Here is a 12,877-nt window from a genome sequence, read left to right on the forward strand (position 1 = left end):
GCCCTTTGCTGACGCGGGGCTTGCTCCTGATGGTACCCGCGCACTGCCGCCAGGGGCAGCACGGGATTTTAACGCGTCGGTGCCGGGACGCGGTCTTGTCGTGCTGGTGCAGGAAGCACGGGAGCACCTTCTTGAGGTCGAGGGATTTCTTGACAGCTTCTTTCTTGTCGCGCAGGCGCTGGACGCGGTGGGTCACGTCCAGGGGTCGCGCGCCTTGGAGCCAGGGCGCCGTCTTGGGGCGGAGGTGGCGGAGGCGCTCCTTGAGCCGCATCGCCCATGCCTGATGGAGGGCGAGACAGCGAGAGGGACGGAGCGGGAGAGCCCCCTGCGGCGCTGACGAGCTCGGTGATGCGAGCGAGCCATTCTTCGTATAGGTCATCGACGGGGCAGTAGTGCAGGAGCTCACGTGCCAGGAGCAACGCGGCCTGCGCGTACGTGGGGGCGCGACGAGTGTGAGACGACGAACCAGCTGGGGTCAGCGATGGAGTGGCAGTGCGGCCTTCCCGCTGCACCGAGAGATGCAGCGAAGATGCTTGCTGCTCATTCCCCGTCGGGCTGGTGGCGGCATTGGTGGCAGGCGATGGAGAATGACGAGGAGGCCCGCCGATGGGAGCCGTTTGGGCGACGCGGGCGGCGAGAGCAGCCCGGCGCTCGGTGCGAGCTCGTCGAGCGTCTGCCATGGATGCGACGAAGCGGTGGGACGCAGATCAGCGGAAGGAAGATTTTGGCGCACCCCTACCTGGCGCGCCAAATGTCGGATATCGGGTTCCGACAAAACCCTTAAGGTTCGAACACTGGGGTGCGCACGAAGATCTCCTCCTACCGAATCTCGCTCTCAGCCTTGCCGCAATCCCTAAGGTAGATCCATGAATAACACAAGAGACACGAGATTTATACTGGTTCGGGCCACCATTGTGGTGTAATACCCTAATCCAGTGTGTGGTGTGGTGGATTGTCTCTTGGGCTGATGATGAATAGTACAGAGGAAGAACAACCTCGCGAGGAGAGGTGTTCTTGTGGTGGTGTGGTGTGCGGATGAACTTAACTTGTTCCTCTACTGTGGTGGCTATCTCTATATATATAGGCCATGGTCCTCTTTCCAAATATTGAGCGGGAAGGGATCCAACAACGGCCATTTCGAAAGGGGACATCTAGTACAAGCTATCCTGACTAAAGGTGGTCTTTGACTACCAAAGATGCTGGTGATGACGCCGTCTTGGGCTCCACTGTGACCTCCGTCCTGCCGCTCTGCTCGTCTTGGTCTCGTTGCACCGATATGGAAACCTTTGCCTGATGCCTCGGTACTCCGTGCCTGCGCTTGCCCCCTTTGCACCAAAGAGGAAACAAGGACACTGCGCGGGCTGACGCCCGCCTGGTCTTGATCGTCATGGCTTGCGTCATGAGCACCTCGCGAGGTACCCCTAGCCTTGATCTCTCCGCCTCCTCACGAGCCTACCTGACGAGGCCACTCCTGAGGAGGTCTTGTGTCGTCCGTCCCACGAGGCTCGGCCTCTCGCGAGGGTCTTGAGTGTTGGTTAGTGAAGACGGGCTGTACTGGGCAATGACTCGGTCAATGACTACGATGGCTAACCACTAAGACACAATACATTCAGATGGTTACATGTAGATCATTCCTTTATTTATATAAGCACCAACGCGTGCACACACGCAAAGACAGCATGCACGCGCACAACGCATGCACATCACACACATACACAACGCATGCACACGCTGATGGCTGGTGCGACGCACAACGCATGCACACTCGGGTGCATGGAGGTGTGCGGCGACGTGTGGTTCATCGTCCTACAATGCCTTACGCCATTTGTTGCAGTACCTTTTTGTCGGCGTTGCTCGTTGATTGAATGTCAGGACCCCGACTCAATGCCACATCGATCTAGCATGTAACACCTCATATCACTTTGCGGCCTCACGCACGGTATTCCCATGGGTATCACCTTACCTTTTTCCGGGACCGTTTGCGCCTTTTGGCACACGTATATGATAGTGTCGCTAGCATCCATATGATAAGGAGCCCGGGCTGACATGACTAGTCGTAAACCCAAAGTGGCACAGACTTACAGGGACAGGCATCCATGACCCAGCATCGAACGTGTCGGTCATCAGCAAGTGGGTCCGGGCTGTAGCTCTGGACTAGCAGGACTCCGGTAAACCGGGCTGTAGCGGGCTAACAGGACTCCGGTACTCAATGCGTGACATTTCCCCGAAGGGACAGACACTGGAACGAAGAAGGACACATGCCGGCCAGCCTAAGTGTTCCGGAGCAGTAGCAAGCTACCAAGGCTCAATGGAAACACTAGGAGACATTTCCCGGTAAGAGAGGCTACTAAAGATAAACAACTAGATAGTCAGATCCCACACATACCAAGCATTTCAATCATACACACAATATGCTCGATATGTGCAAATACAACAAGGCATCACAACATGACTCTACGACACAAGTAAGTATTCATTAGGCTCCGAGGAGCGGAATATTACAAACAGGGGTCTCATGACCCAACATTCAGAGCATACAAATCAAAGCACAAGCGGAAGCTATGATGTCTGAGTACAGACATCTATAAATGAAAAAGGCTAAGAAGCCTGACTATCTACCAGATCCTGCCGAGGGCACAAGATCGTAGCTGAGGTAACAAGCTAAACGTCGAAGTCCACGCGGAACTACTAGCGAGACCGAAGTCTCTCTGCAAAAACGTAAAATAGGCAAACGTGAGTACAAATGTACCCAGCAAGACTTACATCAGAACTAACTACATATGCATCATTATCAACAAAGGGATGGTGGGGGTTTAACTGCAGCAAGCCAGCTTTGACTCGGTGGCTATCCTGAACTACGACTGCAAGTCACTCTTTTGAGGTGGCGCACACGAGTCCACATATTCACCATATCAATACACCACTATGGATCCGCTCCCTTCTCCCTACGAGAACGCCATCCATAGCACTCACGCTTATCTTGCGTATTTTAGGGTATCCACTTTCACTTGTCTATGAACTGATATAAGCAACCCAGAAGTCCTTTTCCGCGGACACGGCTATTCGAATAGATGATGTTAACCCTGCAGGGGTATACTTCTTCATACATGTTTCCACCACTTAGCGTCTGCACACGACATGTGCTCGGCAGACTTCAAGCGAAAGCCGACGTGGGTGTAGACCAGGACCTACCTAAACACTCAAGTCTCTAGTCCAGGTTTATCGCCTATTCGGGTTCCATCCATGAGGAGATCTGGCTGGAGTTTCGCTCACAGCCCCAAACGATGTGTGCAGGGTTCCCGAGATACCTAACAGGTATCCGGTACACCCGGCCACGTGCCTACCGCATCACAGCCCACCCCTACGGTCAGCGCTGTCCACGGCCTCCAGCATACTACAAACACCAGAAACTACTTGCAACTCCTGGACAGAGGACTAGGGTGAATAAGAAGTCGAGCGGGGTCATATTTCAGGGCCCAATGTATGGTAGTAGCTGAATCATGGATCACAAACACAGAACTCAGTTCCTGAGGACGGCTTCAATGAGACAACCCACCATGTACTCCTACATGGCCTCTCACCGTTACCTTTTACCAAATCGTGTTCACACACTTAGCTCACACACAGTAGGACATGTTCACACACCTCTGATTCATCCCCGATGAATCAGACCTGACTCAACTCTAAGCAATAGCAGGCATGACAAACAAACATGAATGAGTAGGCACAACAGGGCTCAAGCAACTCCTACTCATACTAGTGGGTTTCATCTATTTACTGTGGCAATGACAGGTCATGCAGAGGATAAAGGGGTTCAGCTACCGCAGCAAGTAATAAATGACTCATTGTTGTTCTAATGCAGTAAAAGAGAGCAGGGCGAGAGAATAGGATTGTATCGGAATGAACAAGGGGGTTTTGCTTGCCTGGCACTTCTGAAGATAATATAGTTCTTCATCGGTGTCATCGAACAATCGTCGGAACGTCGTCTACTGAGAGGGGACAATTACCGGCAAACAAGAAAGAACACAATCAATGCGATGCAACAATATGATGCATGATAATGACATGGCAATATGCTGGTGTTTTGAGCTAATGCAGCTGTAAGCCAAATTAATTGAAGTGGAATTCAAACAAGGTTAAACTCCAACTCCAAATGTTCTTTCACAAATTACCCTAATCATGATTCATCCTATTCAGTGAGGTTAACTTGTTCAAACATGCATGATCATGGCATAAACAGATTCTTCATATTTTTCTGATCATTTTTCATATATAAATTATTTCATTCTGAGCTACGGTTGAATTTATATGATTTTTAGAAGTTTGGGGTATTTTCTGAAATTTCCTGTATAAAAATAAATCCAGAAAATACTTATTGCGTCAGCATTGCGTCACTATGACGTCAGCAGGTCAACAGACGCTGCTGCTGGTCAAACCTGACCAGTGGGGTCCACTGGTCAGTGACTGGGGCTGGTTAGTGCCAATGACAGGTGGGTCCGGTCAATGCCCACGTCAGCGAAGTCAACATGACATGTGGGGCCAGCCAACAGCCACGTCAGCGCGGTCAAGGCTGACGCGTGGGTCCCACTAGGTTAACCTAAACTAACAGGAAAATTAATCTAACCTAAACAGGCGCATGGGCCCACGTGGCAGTGGCTTAAGGGGTTGATTAGAGGGGTCATTAGCTGGCAGGGTTAGCGCTAATGATGGCCACATTGGCAGTCGCCGGAGCCTGGCCGGCGGCGACCAAAACGACGGCGGCGCGGCTCGGATTTGAGCTTCGGGCGGTGGTTTGGCGCGCTGAGCGCACCGGGGAGGAGCTCTTGCACTCGCGCATCTAATGGACCAGACGGGTGGTCACGGGGCAGCCGGAATCTCGCCGGCGACGAGCTTTGGCGGCGACCGGAGTTTGGCGGGGAGGGAAGAAGGAGCTACGGTGCACTAGAGGAGAAACCGGAGGGTGCTACGTGCTCCTAGGGGTTTGCTGACGAGCTCCGTTGCGAGCTTGCGCGGCTGTGGCCACGGCTATGCCATGGCCGGCGGCGAGATGCTTCGGTCATGGTTGGGGATCGGGGCTAGAGCACGCAAGGGACGATGGGGCAAGGGGGAATCGGGTTAATGGCTCACCGTGGAGCTGCAGGGATGGTTAGTGGGCTCGGGGGCGCGCCGTAGTGGCCGAATCGACGGAGGCATTCGGCGGCCGTGGTCGGGAAGAAACCGCGGCATCGTCTTGGGGCATCCGGGCTTCAGTGGTCGACGTAGAGGGGCTTCGGGTCCGGGCGGAGCTCGGGGTCACGGCCACGGTGCAAGGGAACGGCGGTGGGCGCAGCGGCAGTGAGCGGCGGCGGCGGGCTCCGTTCGGTCACGGGAGGGAGAGAATAGAGGGCGAGGAAGGGAGTAGAGAGTGAGGGAGAGGAGCGAGGGGCCACGGGGCGTCTCCGTGGCGTCGCTAGAGGGCTTGGGGAGGAAGCAGGAGGTGGCCAGGGGCAAGCGCGCGCGGGCGACACGCCTCTGTCCTTCTGGCGAGGGAGGAAGACGACAGGGGGGGAAGTGGCGGTGGGTTGGGCCGTGTTGGGCCGGTTGGTGGCGCCAGGTAAGGCCCAGGTACTAACTCTCTCTTGTTTTTCTATTTTTTTTCTTCCTCTGTTTTGATTTAGTTTAGCAACTAAATCATTTTAATAAATTCTATAGGTTTTTATGTGGCTTGCTAAAATATATACAAAGCCACTCACAAACTTCCAGAATTATTGGAGTCATATTTAATATATATTAAATATAAATCCAAAGCAAATATTTATTGGATTAATTCAAATGGCCAAAATAAATATCTCTGTGACTCCAAAAATATTGGTTTAAATTTTTACCTCTTACCAATATTTCTATGGAATAACAGGAACATTTTCTTGGACTCATTTGAGAAGATTTAAATGTTGGTTATTTTTAGAGGTTTCCTGAGGCTTTTGAAAATTCCTCAATTCAAATTTCATTTGAATTTAAACATGATGCACACATGGAAGCAAGCATAGGTCAGGCCAGAACTAGGGATGTGACAACTCACCCCCACTAAACAAGAATCTCGTCCCGAGATTCAGGCGTAGGTAAGATGAAGGGGAAAACGCAACTAACGCAATCTTCACGATCCAGGTTGCACTTCAAATGAACGTTGATTCAATCACCATCTTTGTCTTGTCGTCTTGCTCTGAGAACTCCAGCCAACATGACAACGAGAGGAGAAGGGAACTCTAGAAGGATCAATCTTCTCGAAGATCGAACAACTCAGGATCAACTCATGGGATGAGACATTGTCACATCTCTCGAGCTGAGACACGAAGCATACATCTGAGGAAATGGAGTGAGACAGATGATGAGGGCTCGCTAGGTAGACAACAATTCCACACTTACGAGGGTGGTGAACGGTTGTCAACGTAGCGAGGTGTTGAGTTGCCATGATACCTCGGCGAGACATCCTGGAGGAGGGTGATTCGTAGATTATTACCTTAAGTGGCAAAAAGAATTACCTTTGATTCAGAGATCATTGAAACTCTTTATACCAGCTTAAGGCAAATCACAATCGATCATTTGGAGGAGTTCGGTAGAATGACATACTCGGACTAGAGTGGATGATGTGGATTACCTTGTTGAAGACAACGTAATGGATGAATTTGCTTACCACCGGAAATGGAAGGGACCCATGGTAGAATGGCTCATTGGCGGTGCAAGCTGGGAACAAAATGCAAATGTTGGGAATGATTCTGGTAACTGGGGAAGAACCCAACAATAGAGAGTGAATTCACTGTTTGAAAGGTCATAGCATTGCCGAGGAAACTGAGAGCATCCCAGTTAGTGTCGATGATAACACCTAGCGCTTGTGCGTGCTCTCAAGAACTTGAGCATTTCCATAATCATCAAGATTTTACCAATATCCGTGTCAAGGATCCTGGCAACACAACTTGCTATCATGATGAATGATGATGGATGATGCAGATGCAAAGGAAGATAACACTTTCTCAGATTTCACCCTTGGCGGGGCCAAGGAAATAAAATCTGGATGATCGACCGAGAGACATTTAGCACTCCGCTTCTAATGCTCTCCTTAATGTGCTAGCATAATCCATTTATTGAAATGGTCTGGTATCTAGAACATCAAGTAAGGGTCGGACTTCGGAAACACAAAAATCCATAAGGAACAACTACTAGAATAAGTTCTACGAGATCCTTATGGGGAGGTGGCCAACTTCTTCAATCAAGATACTACAACAATAGGTCTTCCGGCGGGGTGTGTTGGCCACGACATTCACTTTACCGGTTATCGAGGGACCAATATTATAGTTCTTGGGAAATGTTCCAATCATCATATCTGCCTGAGATTCAGACCTGATTGGTGTCAGAGTATTCCAGACTCATCGAGTTTAGGAAGAAAAATGAAAGTTTGCAACACAAATCGACGAGATGACGTTGCGAGATTCTCGGGGAATGAACTACGATAGTAAGCTCCAAAACATGAGCTGGTTCTGCTACAAACATGTGAACACGTTGTCCCAGACAAACATGATCACATGGTAGTCTTACAATAAAACACTACCGAGTTCCGGTGGGGAACCATCATCGAGGATATCAAAGTCCTTACGTAAGGTATACTCTTAAGAAGGAGCTTCTTCTCCTTGAACAAATCAATCAGTGGCTTGGTGTACTAGGGATACGTATAGAATGAAGATGATCAGTCTATCAGACCATAGAATACTTCGCACATGCATGACTGACTTGGGATGATTCCAAAGAAAACAAAAACAATCTTTCTCGAACTCACGGCGACAACTTGCACCAAATGCACGTGAATCAGAGGAAGTCACTTCTTTTATCCAAGCATATTCTTCATGAATGAAACACGAAGATAATGCTTACAAAAGTTTCCAGTACTAGCTTAATGTTCAGCAAAATCATGGAGGAGATAAGGATGTTGTCAATGGGCTCAACAACAATTCATCCAGGTTCCCATGGAGATGGAATTCCATAACTATGTGAACAAGGTGATAGTATTGGTCAGACCCAAAAGACATAATGGTGTATGCTCGAGGGAAAATCCACGAGTAATACAACATTACGAACATCGTTGGTTCTGATTTGATTTGAGAATAGCCCATACTCAAATCAAAGTTTTGGCAAGACAATAGCTCCAACAACTGGTCTTGAGGATCAATTGATGAGGATATCATCTTTCTTCAACACACATACAAGACATCCCTTAAGATGAACTAAGTCGGACAAGCTTCCATCTTCCAACTCTCCAAGTTGTTGTTTAGCTTGACCAAAGCGCTCAGGGGTACCCAACACAGACTCTTGGAGAAGGGGTGGTTTACAAGGAACCAACTTGATCACGAACTCAACATAGCGGTCAGGTGACAACCTGGTAATACTTCCGAGAAGATATTCGGAAAATTACGAACCACCAATATGTTATTAAGCTCGAGAACGACCTTGCTTTTCAGGGCAAGACGATATAATCAACAGAGCAAGGTATTGACACAATCCCAACTCATTGATCAGAGGGTGCACCAGAAATAAGGACTAGGTAGCACGATCAATCTTAGAATGATGACTCAATAATCAGCATGCTAAGAATGAGGTTGTTGTCCATTTAACTACCAAGCAACGGAGTTGCTAGCAGTATTGATTTCACACACCATGATTCACTTGTCGGCATTCCGGTTACAATAACACAGGAACCGAGGAATGAACAATGATGGCAAGAAGTATCACTGTACCAAGAGTTCATAGGATGGTGTGCAATTCCTATAACAATCCCGATATAAAGATGGTAATACTCCAAGGTAGAGCAGAACAAAAGCTGGATTAGCAATTTGATCTGCGGAGCACAACTTCTTTGACCCGATCCTAGATATGGATGAGGTACTGGAGTTTGTTTCTCATAGTCATTCCGGAATAGAATGGTTCGACGGACCACAAGAATAATAAGCATCGATAACACGAATGCACAATTACTCTTGACTATCAACGGATAGATGAAGACTGGAATACAACTAAAGAGGGACAACTCAATGGAACATACCATTTTCTGAGTTGTGGATACATGGATTAGTATGCCGAACAAATTCAGCATATTTCTTCCGGATAACCCATGCTGAAAAGGAAGGACATGCAGATTCACAATGTGGAATGGAGAACTCATCAAGAGCACTCTGGTTGTGATCTTTTGGTTCAAAAGAACTCCTGCCAAGAATGGTTCATAATATTTGGAAGAAGGAAATACCACGGACCTCGAGGACTATCGCAAAGTTACTAATATCCTAAAGGAACTAGCAAACACTATCAACATGAAGTAAGTAGAGGGAATCTCGGGTTCAAAACCCAGGAATAGAATACCTACTACTAAGTAGCATCACGGAATGCTTTCGAGAATAAAGACCAGAATCATCACACTGGGACACAAATCATGGCTAGCTTACTAGGTGACTCCCTAAAACTCCTAGGGTCATAATAGTAGCTCCAACATATATACCGAGGCAACAGAGTACCTCAACCGGCGATTAGTGTGCTTATTCTGACCAAACGGACACCAAAACAGAGGGAAAGGATTTTGCAAATGCTTCAGACTATTTAGAAACCTGGGATGACTCGGACAGCATAACGGCTGTAAATGCTCAGAAAAGACTTGAGACATTCACAAAAATGGTGGCATAACCACTCGGAAGCACAATATCAAGGTTTCGAGATCAACAGTTAACGTACGGAAGTAGTAGAAACTGAACAGAGGCTTAAGTCCAACAATTCTATAAGTCTGCGGATTAGTAACACGTGATCCTGACAGAAAGAAGAGATAGCCTAGTTCCTTAACCCCGTAGGAAAGATAAGATGACTCAGATCAGAAGGGCATAAGGTATAAGGAGTAAAAAGAGCCTTACGTTCCATCCCACAATCAATTCCCTTATATAACTAAAGAATTTCTAGACTCAACTTCGACCAGTTTGGCTTGGTAATCCTACAGGCAGTCAAGCTCTGATACCAATGCTGTCAGGACCCCGACTCAATGCCACATCGATCTAGCATGTAACACCTCATATCACTTTGCGGCCTCACGCACGGTATTCCCACGGGTGTCACCTTACCTTTTTCCGGGACCGTTTGCGCCTTTTGGCACACGTATATGATAGTGTCGCTAGCATCCATATGATAAGGAGCCCAGGCTGACATGACTAGTCGTAAACCCAAAGTGGCACAGACTTACAGGGACAGGCATCCATGACCCAGCATCGAACGTGTCGATCATCAGCAAGTGGGTCCGGGCTGTAGCTCTGGGCTAGCAGGACTCCGGTAAACCAGGCTGTAGCGGGCTAACAGGACTCCGGTACTCAATGCGTGACATTTCCCCGAAGGGACAGACACTGGAACGAAGAAGGACACGTGCCGGCCAGCCTAAGTGTTCTGGAGCAGTAGCAAGCTACCAAGGCTCAATGGAAACACTAGGAGACATTTCTCGGTAAGAGAGGCTACTAAAGATAAACAACTAGATAGTCAGATCCCACACATACCAAGCATTTCAATCATACACACAATATGCTTGATATGTGCAAATACAACAAGGCATCACAACATTACTCTACGACACAAGTAAGTATTCATTAGGCTCCGAGGAGCGGAATATTACAAACAGGGGTCTCATGACCCAACATTCAGAGCATACAAATCAAAGCACAGGCGGAAGCTATGATGTCTGAGTACAGACATCTATAAATGAAAAAGGCTGAGAAGCCTGACTATCTACCAGATCCTGCCGAGGGCACAAGATCGTAGCTGAGGTAACAAGCTAAACGTCGAAGTCCACGCGGAACTACTAGCGAGACCGAAGTCTCTCTGCAAAAACGTAAAATAGGCAAACATGAGTACAAATGTACCCAGCAAGACTTACATCAGAACTAACTACATATGCATCATTATCAACAAAGGGATGGTGGGGGTTTAACTGCAGCAAGCCAGCTTTGACTCGGTGGCTATCCTGAACTACGACTGCAAGTCACTCTTTTGAGGTGGCGCACACGAGTCCACATATTCACCATATCAATACACCACTATGGATCCGCTCCCGTCTCCCTACGAGAACGCCATCCATAGCACTCACGCTTATCTTGCGTATTTTAGGGTATCCACTTTCACTTGTCTATGAACTGATATAAGCAACCCAGAAGTCCTTTTCCACGAACACGGCTATTCGAATAGATGATGTTAACCCTGCAGGGGTGTACTTCTTCATACATGTTTCCACCACTTAGCGTCTGCACACGACATGTGCTCGGTAGACTTCAAGCGAAAGCCGACGTGGGTGTAGACCACGACCTACCTAAACACTCAAGTCTCTCGTCCAGGTTTATCGCCTATTTGGGTTCCATCCATGAGGAGATCCGGCCGGAGTTTCGCTCACAGCCCCAAACGATGTGTGCAGGGTTCCCGAGATACCTAACGGGTATCCGGTACACCCGGCCACGTGCCTACCGCATCACAGCCCACCCCTACGGTCAGCGCTGTCCACGGCCTCCAGCATACTACAAACACCAGAAACTACTTGCAACTCCTGGACAGAGGACTAGGGTGAATAAAAGTCGAGCGGGGTCATATTTCAGGGCCCAATGTATGGTAGTAGCTGAATCATGGATCACAAACACAGAACTCAGTTCCTGAGGACGGCTTCAATGAGACAACCCACCATGTACTCCTACATGGCCTCTCTGTTGGAAATATGCCCTAGAGGCAATAATAAATAAGTTATTATTATATTTCTTTGTTCATGATAATAGTCTTTTATTCATGCTATAACTGTATTATCCGGAAATCGTAATACACGTGTGAATACATAGACCACAATATGTCCCTAGTGAGCCTCTAGTTGACTAGCTCGTTGTGATCAACAGATAGTCATGGTTTCCTGGCTATGGACATTGGATGTCGTTGATAACGGGATCACATCATTAGGAGAATGATGTGATGGACAAGACCTAATCCTAAGCATAGCACAAAGATCGTGTAGTTCGTTTGCTAGAGCTTTGCCAATGTCAAGTATCTCTTCCTTTGACCATGAGAGCGTGTAACTCCTGGATACCGTAGGAGTGTTTTGGGTGTATCAAACGTCACAACGTAACTGGATGACTATAAAGGTGCACTACAGGTATCTCCGAAAGTATCTATTGTTTTATGCGAATCGAGACTGGGATTTGTCACTCCGTGTAAACGGAGAGGTATCTCTGGGCCCACTCGGTAGGACATCATCATATGCGCAATGTGACCAAGGAGTTGATCACGGGATGATGTGTTACGAAACGAGCAAAGTGACTTGCCGGTAACGAGATTGAACAAGGTATCGGTATACCGACGATCGAATCTCGGGCAAGTAAAATACCGCTAGACAAAGGGAATTGTATACGGGATCGATTGAGTCCTTGACATCGTGGTTCATCCGATGAGATCATCGTGGAACATGTGGGAGCCAACATGGGTATCCAGATCCCGCTGTTGGTTATTGACCGGAGAACGTCTCGGTCATGTCTGCATGTCTCCCGAACCCGTAGGGTCTACACACTTAAGGTTCGATGACGCTAGGGTTATAAAGGAAGCTTGTATGTGGTTACCGAATGTTGTTCGGAGTCCCGGATGAGATCCCGGACGTCACGAGGAGTTCCGGAATGGTCCGGAGGTAAAGATTTATATATAGGAAGTCCTGTTTCGGCCATCGGGACAAGTTTCGGGGTCATCGGTATTGTACCGGGACTACCGGAAGGGTCCCGGGGGCCCACCGGGTGGGGCCACCTGCCCCGGGGGGCCACATGGGCTGTAGGGGGTGCGCCTTGGCCTACATGGGCCAAGGGCACCA

The sequence above is a fragment of the Triticum aestivum genome, chromosome 1B, assembly GCF_018294505.1.
Source record: "Triticum aestivum cultivar Chinese Spring chromosome 1B, IWGSC CS RefSeq v2.1, whole genome shotgun sequence".
Lineage (NCBI taxonomy): Eukaryota > Viridiplantae > Streptophyta > Magnoliopsida > Poales > Poaceae > Triticum > Triticum aestivum.